The sequence below is a fragment of the Corvus brachyrhynchos genome, unplaced genomic scaffold (genome assembly GCF_000691975.1).
Source record: "Corvus brachyrhynchos isolate BGI_N302 unplaced genomic scaffold, ASM69197v1 scaffold1, whole genome shotgun sequence".
Lineage (NCBI taxonomy): Eukaryota > Metazoa > Chordata > Aves > Passeriformes > Corvidae > Corvus > Corvus brachyrhynchos.
In genome coordinates, this window is record NW_008237222.1 from 11883603 (window position 1) to 11897298 (window position 13696).

Below are 13696 nucleotides of genomic sequence, written 5' to 3' on the forward strand. Positions count from 1 at the left end.
TGTTTCTAAGAATTATGTCTTACTCATTAGCTAGTCCAATTGCCTGAATTTTCTGCACACTGCATGAAGAAGGTTACTATAATTAAAATATTTTAATTTTTTTTACTTAATTAAAAAAACCAAAAAGCCTGTGTCAAACTAACACAGTTTCTCAAAGCTAGAATTCCCAGCTAAGCCTGCAAGTTTCAAATTAGTTTCAGAAGCAGCATTTGGGAGATGTGAATTTCCTCACCGGACCTGCCAACCCTCTGGTAAAAGCCTGAGAGCTCCCCAGAGTTAGAACCTTTAGTAAAGGTATTGATTCAGAGGGTTCTGGTTTTCCATATGCCTGCTGGAGATAACTCACTGTTAGTTAGACAGCTCCACAGTAAAAGAAATAAAAAAAAAGGAAAAGGTATCAGAATTCCTGGAGCAGCCAACAGGGAACACGATGCATGGGGAGCTGCTGCCTCTCTCTGGATGCAGGACACTACACACAACAGCCCATGGGGATCCCTTGGCACTCTCTGCTAGGAAGGCTCTCCTGAAAACAGCTGTCTACATCCTTTCTTGTAATAGCTGGGTGGGGCTTATCCTCTTGAACCAGATGTTTTGGTGATGCTGAAAATCTCTTTTTTACTCCATAGATAGTCACTGGTTAAAACATTTTTAAAAAGACAGAACTGTGACAAATGCCATGATTAAATTCTCCCTTGGTAAATTATGGATGGATAATACATGGAGACTTCTTGTAAACAGGGTCTGATGGTTTTGAACAGGGGTAAGGACAGATGGACAAAGAGTAGAGCTGGTTTTCAGATAGGTCTCCTTTGCTTCCTCAAAGGGAGAATATGGCATCATCATCTGCAAAAGCAAGGAACTGGATACCAGAGCAAGGGACACCAAGAAAAACTGTATTGTTTGGATGAAAGGTTCACCTACTGCTCTGTCCTTTCTCCACCAGGTCCAAAATCTGACCTGTAAGAACATGGGCTGCTCACTCTTGTTACCTTTCAGCTACTTTCATCTCCTAGGACTTCCTGAGGTTGAAATGATCTGTCTCTCTACTTAGTAATTCCCCACAAAACTCTCTTCCAAGTATTTTTTGCATCCACAGTGACTCCTAGAAAGAACTCACACATATCTATCACTGACTTCATGAAGAATCACAGGCTTTGGTTTGCTTTGACCCTGATTCTCAATAGCTTCCTTTGGTTGCCACTGGCCTAGTACAGAAAGGGGCAGAAAACAGTCAGGCTCTGACCAGCTTTTCCAGCCTATTCAGGCTTTTCTAGACATTTATATTCTTCTGTCTCTTTTCCAGGCTGAAAAGTTCTAGCCCAACTGGGCATTTCTTGTAAAAATGTCCATGAGTCAACTTGACTGAAAATTTTATCAGGGGGAGCCTGTGCAAAAGAAACACACAAACTTCAGAGTTGGATCTTGCCACTCTTATGCAGGAAATTTGAAAGCAAAATCAATGGAACTGCCTCTAAATGAAGAGTGGCAGACACTTCTGCTTACAAAGCAAGAGATGTGTTAGCACTCATTTGTTCTGGTAATGTGGCAAGGACTGCTTCTAATATGTATCTGAATTGTAAAGCTTTGGGCCCAATATATAATCTGCCATCTCCCATAGACATTCTTCAGGTGGAGAGCATCACAAATTTTGATCTTTTCAGTTTTAATAGTCACTTCTACAAATACTGGTCATGCAAAATGAGATTGCAAGGAAAGGTCTCCAACATGATTCTGTCCTTTTTTAAAATTTCATTTTGGTACCTTAACCTTTTGGAAATTGCCAAGGTATCTGAAATGAATTTGTTCAATATCTGAAGTGCCTTTTTTGTCCATATTATTTCTACTGTTGTGAAATAGAGCACTGTAGTATTTTAGGTAGAAATAATTGTTTGAAAGGTTATTTGGCTTCTTTTAGTGCAAATCTTGGTAGCAAGTCAGAACTGAAGCACTGCATTTCTCAGCCTAACTTATTTTGTATACATATTAATGCTATATAATAATAACAATAAATCAGGACTCTATCCACACACTTTTTTGAATTAATCTTGTCTACACACTATTTTACCTTGCAAACAGATCATTTTGCATGTGTGTAAGATGGTTTGATACCAGAATCTTTTTTTTCTCCCTAATGCTTTTTTTATTCTTTGGAGAATAGAGCCCTCAAGAATCAGGTGCGAACAAGTGCAATTTTCTCAATCTCCTACCCAAAGAAGGAGAAGGACTTAATAAACGAAAGGAGATTGTCTACCACTCAGTACAATAATGCAGAGAATAAAGAAGATATGAATGTTGAAGGCTCTTCCATTGGCATGGGGAACTCTGTTTCCTGCTGCCACTTAAAACAGGCCAGGAAATTTCTTTGTTTGGCCTTGCACTGGCTTCGATGTTTGACATGAAGCACACAAACAGTGAGCAGTACAGGTAGATTCATGACAGGAAGGCAAAAAATCTTCCTTCCAGGGTATCAGTGCACTTTATTGGAAGGGGAGTTGTCAGTGTGCAAGTATTGGTGATCCAGAACTGCCTGTGTGTGTGCAAGTGTGTAAGAGAGAGGATTCTGCTGCAAATATCGCTGTGCCTTTCACTTGATCATGATCATTGCAGTGCCTTCCAACCCAAACCATTCCATGATCTATGAGTCTATGATTTTCAAACTCAAATCAGGGCTCAAGATGTGCAATTCAAAGGCTTAAAATGAAACAATTGAGTCCTAAATAGCTTATAATCAAACAGAAGATGGAGAGAAAAAGGGGGAACCGACAGGTGAAGTGAGATGTAAAATGGCAGAGCAGGGCTCTTTCCAGGAGTCGGGGGCACCCCCATGTTGTCACCCCACTTCAGAGGACATGGTGGTTTGGTACACAGCCAGAGCTGCACAGTTACTCTCTATTTTGCCACTGCTCTGTAAAGTCCCAGCTTGTAATTCAGAGAGAGCATGCATGGAAAATCTGTTTTAAAATAAAATAAAAGTAAAAATTTCCTTTACAAAGGCTGCTTTCTTTAGCTGGGTACAAGCATATGACATAAGGACAAGTGTCATCAGAATACCACTTTTTCCATTACTGTCCAAACAATATGCTTTTCATCTTGAATATAAATCCAGTGTCATTCCTTTCTGGACCAGAGGAAAAAATAGGTAAAATGAAGTAAAGCAATTGAGATGGCAAGGAAAATTAGGCATCATGGATAAGGGTTTGATCCAAAAGTAATACTTTAGAGATAATGACTGGGAAAACAGTATAAATTCTACAGGGAGAGTCATGATTTCTGGCCTAATTCACAAAGATTACTTGCCATAAGGTACCACTTGAGTAATGTAAAAGAAAAGCACGTAGATATGATGGGAAACGTAAGCAGCTGACTTCTTTATGTGGCAGTAAACTGGGGTAATCTATTCCTGTCCACTAATGTTTATAAACATATTGTAAACAAGCACAAATGAACAGCTCATCTCTCTGAGGGGACCAGATGCGTCCTTAACACTGATTAAGTGTTTTGTTCTGCCTGAGTGTCTGGCAGAGGTTTATGCTCCAAAGCAGAGGGAGGGAGACAGAATAATGACAGTCTCATATTCTCCTGGCTCTGTGACTGCTTTGGGGGATTCAGCAGGCAGTATAGCGTGTATAATTCTACTGATGATCATTTCCCACAGCACACCCTCACACGGGATACATTCTGCATGTCAGGTCTTTAAAGCCACTTCCCAAGAGCCCTTTCTTGCAAAGGAAATCAGAGAGATGAGCAGAAGCAGGAGAAGCACTTGTGCCTGGGAAGGTCCCCTCACCCACTTCCATCCCCTTTAATGCCACCAAAAATGTCTGAATGTTGAGTCTGTGTCATGATAACAATCACAAATACAGCACATTCTTCTTCTTCTGTGTGTCAGTAAGCTCCCTCTCAGAAGCCTGAGGTCTAAAATGGGGAAAACTTTCATTTTTGCAGCTTCCCACAGAAATTGGGCGTCAGGAATGATTTAATAAGTCACCTCATTCATGTCCCGTGATTCTACAGCCAGCTCCTACTGTTCTGTGAGGTGTAATTTTAAGAGCTGTATTTTATGGGCAGTTCTGCACTCCTTCTCTCCCTCCCCATTAATTACAGCCACAAATGCAATTCAGATGGACTCAGATGAACTCTTTGTTGGGTAGCAGGGTGAGGATTTGCTGCCAACAGTGTACAAGCAGAATGAAGATCAAAAAATCCAAGTATAGCTATTTGTTGGTGTGAAATCCTCAAAGCCAGATCCTAAAGCTTTCAAACCAAACTGCTTTCTTTCCTGAGAAGACTGGTGTGCTGTTTCTGGTAGCTCAGCCAGGGAACCTGCCTCTGCTTTCCTGACAAAATTCCCTGCAAGAATGGAAACTGGTATGAAAGGGTAAAAGATGGATTTATTTTTTTTCTGGAAAGAGAGGGGTAGTGGGCATGCTTTATAAAGTGCAATGGTTATTGTTTTGTATTATTTATCTTTTTGCCAGATTTGCTTTTTGACTACTACTAGTAAGCTAGGCAGTTTTGTCCAACACATTATTTAAAACAATGCTTGCAATAGCCTTGTTTAGTGATATTATTTATATTGCCCTTGGCAACAGACAGTTGTCACAGCTGACAAAGTAACTTTTGAGCCTCTTTAACTTGCCCTTATACTCTTACACTTTAAAATAAATACTTGAAGAATTTTGTGGGCCGTCAGAAGCTGTGCACAAACTGTAACTGGCAGCACATGAATGCTGAACGTGTAAATGTGTTTGTGCTTTCCATTATATCAACTACCTCTATTTGCTCTGCTACTGTGTACCTAGTGTATCTTTAATTTAGGATAAAGGGGTCATGGCATGGTCTGTCTATTATTAACGGTGTAAATAAGATGTAGCTCTGAAAAAACCCCCCAAAACTAGATAAAGTAGGAAAGCCAACCCTGCAGAGTACTAAGACTTGTATCTCCAAAAAATTACTCAAGCTATGTAAGGAAAAAAAACCTGAGTAATGAGCTCTGGGTGGGTCCATCAGCTCCCCTGGCTCCTGCTTCTCTATTAGCCTGAATGAGCAGTGTGGTTGACGCCAGGACATCACTTCAGGTCCACTTTAAATAGAGCCTTGGATTGCTGCTTCATGGGCAAAATAACAAATGCTGGGTATTCCTGTTGGGACTGTAAGGACCCATGTCTGAGCTGAGACATTTGGAAGCAGGGATTTCTGAAAGAAAGTTGGGGTTTTTTGTTTCATTTCTTTTTTTTAAAGTGAAATATCAAGGGGAAACTTCAGAACAAAAAAAAATCTGTTTAAGGATGCAAATGATGTAAAAAGGTCATGAAGATTGATTGGAAATTTAAGAAAGGTTTCTTTCCCCTCAGTGACATGGAAGATGGATTGCGGGACAAACAACATTAGCTGCTTATATTCTCCTTTTTGCTTTCAGGCTAACACATCAATGCTAATGAACCTGGATGCTTTATTTATTTGCACATAAGTTCGACTGCACACATTAAACCAAAACATTGTTTTCCATCACTGTGGATATTTTAAGATCTATTAACATTAATGACTTACCTCTCCACTGAAAGAAAAACTCTGTGAGAAGAAAAGGCTCCATAACATAAAGAAGTAGATCCTCAGGGCAGCTGAAATGTCAGAAAAGTGTTAGCATGCCAAATCTACAGTCTCCTCCATTTGCAAGTTCATTGCCATGTCTTTTTCTCATTACCAGTCAAGCAAGTTTGGAAATAAAAAGGGAAAACTGCTAGGCACAGATTTTTGAAACATCTTTTCATGTTATTGCCAGTAAAATTCCAGCTGCACCTCTGTGGGGACCCTGGCACCGCATGTGCAAGCTGACCCAGAGTGTCTGGGCTCTGGAGGTAACACTGAAGGGTCCCAGATTCTCCAGCATCCCTAGGTGATGCATTCAAAATTCATTGCACACTCTAGAATCTGTATTCAACAGCCTCAATATTTTCAGAAAAACACGGTACTCCTCCCCAAAAATAACAGTCAAAAAGAGGGGTTTTAGGGTGAGGACAGCACTTTGCAAGCTGAAGGGAGCTCTGCAGCTCCCCCCAGTCATTCAGAGTGCTTCTGTACTCAGACAGAAGCACTTCTGCAAATCAAGAGCTCTCGAGTAATTATTAATTTCGTTCATAATGCAGGTATGACTGTAAGGAAATTCTGATGTTGCTGCTAGTTAAGCTCATTAATTTCTTTGGTTACAGGGACAATGCAAATAAGAATTGCCTGAAAGCAGAACCTGGGTCTGTGCATGTTTACAACCAGCAAGCTGAGCCCAGCCTCTCCTGAAAGGAAATCTTTCCAGAGGGTTGGAGAAGTTGCAGACATCAACTTGTTGGGGGTCAGTTCCCTGGATGTCATGCTCATGCTCCTGGCCACAAGCAATGTGGATTTCAGGCAGAGGCTCTGATCTATGCCTCTGATCTATGCATCTAGTCCAGGTCTGGACTGTAGTTGTCAAAGAGGGCATTTTTCCTTCCTCTGGCACAGCCCAGAATGGACATGTAATTCCACGTATCTCCTCAGCCTTGACATGTAGGTGACATTGTCGCTTATAATCTAGAGAGGAGGCATTTCACAGTGAAAGCAGATGAAATGGAGTTTAAATTTCTTGAAGACTTTAATGCATCAGAGGTGAGAGCTGCTGTGAAGCACTTGCTGACTCCCTGGCTCTCCCTGGGCGTGTTCCCTGTTGCAGAGCCCTGAAGGAATGTGATGTGTTATGGTGCTGGAAGCGTCATTTTTCCACTCTGCCTGTAATCAGCAGAGTGTGAGGAAGAGGAGGAGAGAGATAACCAGAAACTACACAAAACCAGCTCAGCTTTCTATGGCAGACACATCTGGAAGCAATTGCTACTTTCATTAGTATATTGATTTTCTCCTCTTCTGGCTATTCTCCCACTTAACTATTTGTTCAGCTTGATTTGGGTTATCTGTTGCCATGAAGAGGTTTGGTTTAAAGCTGCTTTTTGGCAGTGTAGAAAATGAGAAAAAATTGAAGGGGTTCTGCCTTCCCTCACCAGGTTATGATGTGCTTATAATTAACAGCTAAAGAATGGAAATGTCACTCATTCCTGTAAAATGAAAACTAATCCATCCATTTTGCCAGCAAGACTGACTCATCACTTTTCCTGGAGAGCTGTCTATGGGACAAAGGCAAATATGATAGAGGAGCATGGTTTTCTCATACTGCTCAGGTAAAGTTGCTGCCTTCTTACAAGATGAACACAGGGTCTGGCTTGCTCTGAGCTGTGGCTGTGGACTTCTGTGGAACCATGGCTTACACATCACTGTAGATCTGAGGAACATCTGAGCCTGTCTTGCTTGGGAGCCTTGTTTGCTGCCTCTTAGTTTGAACCTTTCTGGAAAAATGTTCCTGGTGACTTTCCACATTGCAGCCTGTGCTCCTGCCTTGCTTCTCCTTCAAAACATTGCTGGCACCTGCCGCCATTTCTTTTTGATCCAGTCTTGTTTGGTCCTCGTGGTGATTTCTCTGTGTAAGGGACCATTACCATAAAAGATTTCACCATGCAACTCTCCCCTCAGTGTAAAATACTGTGTATATGAGATGTTGTAGGGCTTTTCACACATGCTAAGCTGTGGATCACCCACTACTTAATGCATATGTAATGAATTAAAAATCCAGAATGAGTAATGGTTATAGCTGATTTGACCTTACTTTGTACAATGTGAGGCCATTTCTGGCAATCGTGATCTCATTGTAGCTTTAATGACCTCATCTAATTATTGCTAACTCAAAGACCTTTAGTGCTTTAATGTGAGTCAGAGAATGCACACCAGCAAACTAATGAACTCATCACATTGTGCTAGTCTTTGACCAGAAACAGGGATTCATTTGGAAAATTAGAAAAAAATACATTAGGGAGAGGAAGCTTGAGATTATTTCACATTTATTTCCCTGACTTGAAAGAGGAAATGATAATGATATTGCTGTAGGAAAAAAAAAAAGGTGGATGAAAGTAATATTATTGATTGCTGTAAACTATTTAGTTGAGGAGAAGGATAGAGGAGCAATGTGTAGCAATTCTGGAAAGAAGCATGGAAATGCACATTTTGTTTACAGCTCTTGTAGATTAGTCTGTGGACACAGGAAAGTAGATAATAGGAGAATCACCCAACTTAGGAACAGAGGAGTTACTGGACCACTCACCCAATTATTAGGGCAAAGCAGAAGAGCATCAATCTCTCCACATGAAAGGTGCAAAATGAGGCTATTTACCAAAAGATTTAATTTTTGTATTCTCTCTCAGTAAGCACAGGGTCTGTAAATGAACAAGCTTTGCTCCAATCTGTTAAAGAATCAGAAGTCTGTGTTTCCCACCAACAGGTAGGACAGGTTATTATAAGCTATTAAGCTCCCCAAATCAATGTTTGATCTCCAAATACAACAGTAGACTATCAATATGTGAACTTTAACGGCAGGGTTCTCACTGTATATTAATCAGCTTTCAAAGAGAGCCTTTAAATGTCATGAGAATGAAGGGCTTTATGAAATTTCAATTCATTTCTGCTTCTGGCCAGACCAGAAATATTTAGAGAATAGGTTTTTGTACAACACAGTGGTACTTGAGTTACTGGGAAACCAAGATTCCCTCACACAGAATGCAGGACAATTTCATTATCTTTCTTTTTTATTATTTGTTCTGACTTCCAGGTGAAAGAGACTTTGAAATCTGCTTTAAAAGCTCCAGGCCACCAGGTAGGCAGGTGAGCACTTCTTTTTATCAGCATACAAACCTAACCCTGCAATTCACCATCCTCTGACTATTCATGTTTGATTCTTGCAATTTTACTGATATCAGCAAGCTGAAAAGTAGCTGCTGAAATCCCGGTACTTAGAGGGTCAGAGAGAATATGGCTAAGAATACCAGAAATCAGCCATTCAAGTCCTTTTTTCCCCACAAATGTCTACATTCCTGGAGCTTCTCATAAGTCCTGAGCACTGCAATGACATTTATCAATTGAAAATTTTGCCCTTACACTCAATTATAAAAAGATATGGATCTTCACAGTATCAGGAAAAGGGAACATTATTGATCTTTCTTTACTGGTGGTGTTTTCATTCCATTTTTCAAAACATATAGGCTTCTGTTTACATAAAGAAAATCACTGGCCATAATCCCATTTTAGAGACATAATTAAGCATGAAATGAATCAGCTTTGGAATACAATCCCCAAGCAATTCACAGTTTTAATCACACTAAATTGATCAAAATCAAAAGTTTGTCTTTTGAAAAATACAGAATGATGTCCTTCCTCCACCAAAAACCAAAGTGCTCCTGGCAACAAGAAGACCTGACCCATAACTTCAGTTGATTGACCTGGAAAAAAATTGTGAGACTTGTTAGATAATTTCTTTGAGGTGAATCATTGTTTATTCAAAACCCAGTGCTTGTTTTTGTCTGGTTTCTCCACATGGAATTAGTAGGGATGTGAGAAAACAACTTGCAGGTGGAATGGGATTGAGGGGTCAGTTTCTTTCATTTTTGGTCCCTGCAGCAGCAGTAAGGCTGGTGTGATCAAATGATCTGCGCTGCTGATAGTAAATTCTTCAGCAATTCACTTCTGCCTGTGTGTGCAATATATCCTGAGCCCCCTCTGACCATTTGATCCAGCACTTACTGGAATCAATTTATAGGCTGCCCCTTTGACTCTAGTGAGCACACTCTGAACCAGCTGGAAGCACTTGGATGAAGCCAAGTGTAGTGTAAATCTGTGTGTGTCTGTGTGTGCTTATGAGTGTGTGTGCAAGCAGAGCACTTGTGTCATCCAAAAAAACCTGCTCACCTACAGACAGGGCAAGGTGCTTTGCATCCCTTGGGGTAGTGTGTGGGAGGTGTGTGTTTAAGGCAGTAAAGTCCCCAGGCACAGCTGTCCAGGAGTCCTCCTAAGTGCTTTCAGGTTGTAATTTTAACAGTTCAGCTCTCCCCTCCTCCATATCCCACCTCAGAAAGATTAACAGGTGAGGAAAGGGTATTTTGTCTTTAATCAAACATCACCTACACTGATGGTATGAAGAAAAATATGGAGTGTCTGCACTTCAACACATTGATGTTGTTCTGAGGAGACAGAAATTTCTTTCCTTTCACAGTAGCAGAGCTGTTGCTTTAGTAACAAATTATCCCTTAAAAGCAACATAACCGGCTTTCAGAAAAGTACTGATGCAAGTGCTGATACTATTACAGCAGAAGAGCATTTAATTTTTCACTTTCGGCTTGACAAACTCTTTAGCATGGGATACCTCCATGAGCACCTTAGGAAAAGAAAGAAAGAGCAGGAGAGAGTGGTAATTGGCCTGTGCTGGGATCAAAAGCAGTAACACACAATGCTAAAATCTCTCTGCTTTTTAAGCATAGTCCTGATGAATGTGAGTACTCCTGCCCTCCAGTGTGTGTCGGCTGTGACACTAAATAGAGAAAGCATCTCAGCATATCGGGTCCTGATGGGTAAATTCTCATTTGGTGTGAAAGAAAGGCAGGAGATGAAGTGTGACTCTTGACTGCACACTGTGATTTGAGCTTCCCTGCAAAGTATTCATGCCTGCCTGATGTAACTGCACTACATTGCACAACTTCAGATATCATTCTGAGACATACTACAAAATAGGTACAAGGAAATTAATAAATACAGATTATATTTTCAGCCAGGTAAAAACTAAAAAGGAGCACAATCGGGGCAATTGTAGCACGTATATGTTCTGTACTGACACAAAGTTATAGCAGGCTCCACAATTCAGAAATCAGTGTGCTTTCTTTTTGTTTCTAATAATTTTGATACAACGCTTCCATTTGATCCGTTCCAAATGAAAAGAATTTGTGACATTTGTGCAGACAGAATATTACCTAGGATTTTTTAAAAACAGCAGGATCCACTGAAGTTTGTTCTCTAGTTTTCTAAAATGAGGTGAAGCCATTATTGAAAATATAGATCTGAAAACAGCGGAGAGAAAAATGAGAGTAAACAATTGCTTAAATTTTAAACTTGATGGTTTGCACCTAGGACAAACAGAGTGTGCCTACCAGAATATAATATTACACTGGATTTTAATTAAACTTTTATTTTTGTGGTTGCTTACAGTTTAAGGTGAGTGTTATATGTGTAAGAATCTGTGTCTCTCTTGTCACACAGTTTGGATGTCGGGCAGATGATAGGAATGTACAGTGGGACATCAAACTGTCGACAAAACACTGTTGAAGGCATCTGGACACAAATTCCCTTTCTGCTGAGATCAGCCCTTGAATGTGAGACCAAACTATGAAGGCAGAGACATCCTCACGGAGAATTAATTCTGTCCTTGTTGCAGTGTCTCACAGACCAGAAAGACCACTCTTCTTGATCACAAAGTGTGTGTTCAGTGCACTTGTGGCAGTGTAGTAGTTAAAACTATTCTCACCTCATCTTTCAGGTAAGCAGCTCTTTAGGGTAGGGTGGAAACATCCCTACCCACCCTGCTTCCCTGCCTTTGCATTTATATTAACTGAAGATCAAAGTGTGATTTTTTTATTTTGTTTTGATTGTAACAGGACTCAGCAGCGGGTTGAGACAAAGGATGAATATTGTTATGTATAATATCAAAGTCAGAAGAACAATGAAAAATGTTAATATAACTCAACAAGGGCACTTTGTGTAATAAAAACACAGAGGAAAACACATGAAAGCAAATTGTAAATACAAACATAAAAAATAGAAGAGGAAATTAGGTCATTTAAGGTGGCTCAGGCTCTGACGTGCAGCATGGACCATTTCACTTGTATTTAGGAAAACATCTGCTTCCCTGGGTGCTGCAATATGGATGACTGTGAGCCTTGCTCAGGTTTGAAACCTGTCTCAGATCTGTGTAACAAAAGTGTTGCTTCTGATTTCAACGGGATTGCCTCTGATTCAGGTTGCTACGAGCAAATGGAACAATTAGCACCAGACAACTTCACCACCTCCTCTCACACAGTTCCTGATCTCGCAGACAGTTGTGACATAACTCATCTTAAGCATGAGCCCTCCATAAAAGCTGTTTTCATAACTGGAGTTTTGCTTTGAACTAACTTCTGTCATCAGAAGCTGCTTCATTAATTCTGTAAGGCAGGCTACAGCTAAAGTGAAAAAATTTCAGCATCATTTTTGATGTCTTATCATCTTACTCTGAAAATGCTTGCAGCCTTTCACTTTCCACTGGATGTGTAGGATGGTTGTAAGATAAAGTGATGAAAGAATAAAAAGATCATATTTTAAAAGAGTGTAATCATAAAATTATTTCTAATAATTTCTAATTTTGAATAATAAAATATCATACCATTACAAAGTAATAAAAACGTAATAAAATTGAGGTCTTAAGAAGATTTAAAATATAATTGCATCTTTTAATGTTGTAATAATTATACAATTAAAATTACAAAACCACATATAATAATTAAAACAGAATCTCCTGCCATGACACTATCAGAAATTCTCACTGCATCAGGTTCATTAATGAAGTCTCTTTATACAATAGAATAATATAAAATCAGTCCTCCTTAGATGATTTGTGAGGATTGGTTTTGACTGTGCTTGGATGCAGTGCGAATCAGAATGCTGATTTCTGACTGATGGTGCATCATTTTGGGTTCCCAAATTCACTGTCATCCCCACTCAACTTTCTCCACACCCTACACTAGAAGCTTGCCCCTATTTTTGCATTAAAATACCTGCAGCTGGATTGATGATATTATCTGGGGACATTCCAAGATTCCTAGAGATTTCTTTGTGATATCCAACATGACATGACTGCCCCAGTCCCAGAGTGCCTCCATCAGCCAGCTCTCAGTGTCTTGCCTTCCAAATGTCACCAAGGCAAATGCATTAAAAGGCTCAATTATGTGGTTAAACCACACGTTAAGTAGCAGAATGTTTGATAAACTAAGTTTTTTCAGAGATATATGTAATTTCTTGCATTTAAGTAGACGAACCACCAGTATTTCAAATCTGTGCTTCCAGAAATATATCAGAGTTCGAAGAGCCCTAAAAGGATGTTTAATAACACATCTCCAGCTACATAGATATAAAGAGATGTAGAATACAGAAGAGAACCAAGGCTTTTCAATTTAAATGACAATTTTTTTTCAATGAATCAATTTCAACAGGGGAAGTGAAGGAAGCACAGATGAAAGCAGCTTTAGGGTCTACTTAAGATGGTAAAAACCTATTTGTTCACACCTTCCTCATGTAGTCTCTGTCTGGTATTTCACTTATATTCACTTTTGCGTCTTTCTAAAGCGTAGGTGTCACCTATTTAAAGATGGAAAAAATATGTTTAAACACAAGGTGGTGAGTTTTATTACAAATGCCAGCTTCAGAGGTTGAAGATCTGTGATGATGTTCTTTCAAACAGGACCTGGCTGTGCTTATGGATATCAGCTTTGAAACAGTGTCTGATGAAAATAAATTACAGATTTCCTAAGGGGACAGGGACAGACTCACAGACTGTACCTCAAAAGCAAACTCACAGTGAGTTGGAGGAAAAGATTGGTTGGAATTCACTAAAATTTCCCTGACCTTTTTGACTCAAGGGAAACTTTAATTTGTAGAATGTTTCTTCACAAACCTCATCATATGTATGGACATGACCAGTAGGCCAAGAGAGGTTAGTGTGGAAAGGCAGGCCAAGGAGAGGCAGCCTGAAGATATGTAACTGGTGGGA

At 39.8% G+C, this 13696-nt stretch overlaps 1 long non-coding RNA gene across 1 annotated transcript; it reads left to right on the top strand.

Annotated features, from left to right (window-relative positions):
• Window positions 1-8563: 8563 nt before the first annotated feature.
• Window positions 8564-12530, top strand: LOC108445380. The gene is made up of 3 exons (XR_001860200.1): window positions 8564-8733; window positions 11155-11431; window positions 11550-12530. It is a non-coding gene; the product is annotated as an uncharacterized LOC108445380 (long non-coding RNA).
• The last annotated feature ends 1166 nt before the right edge of the window (window positions 12531-13696 follow it).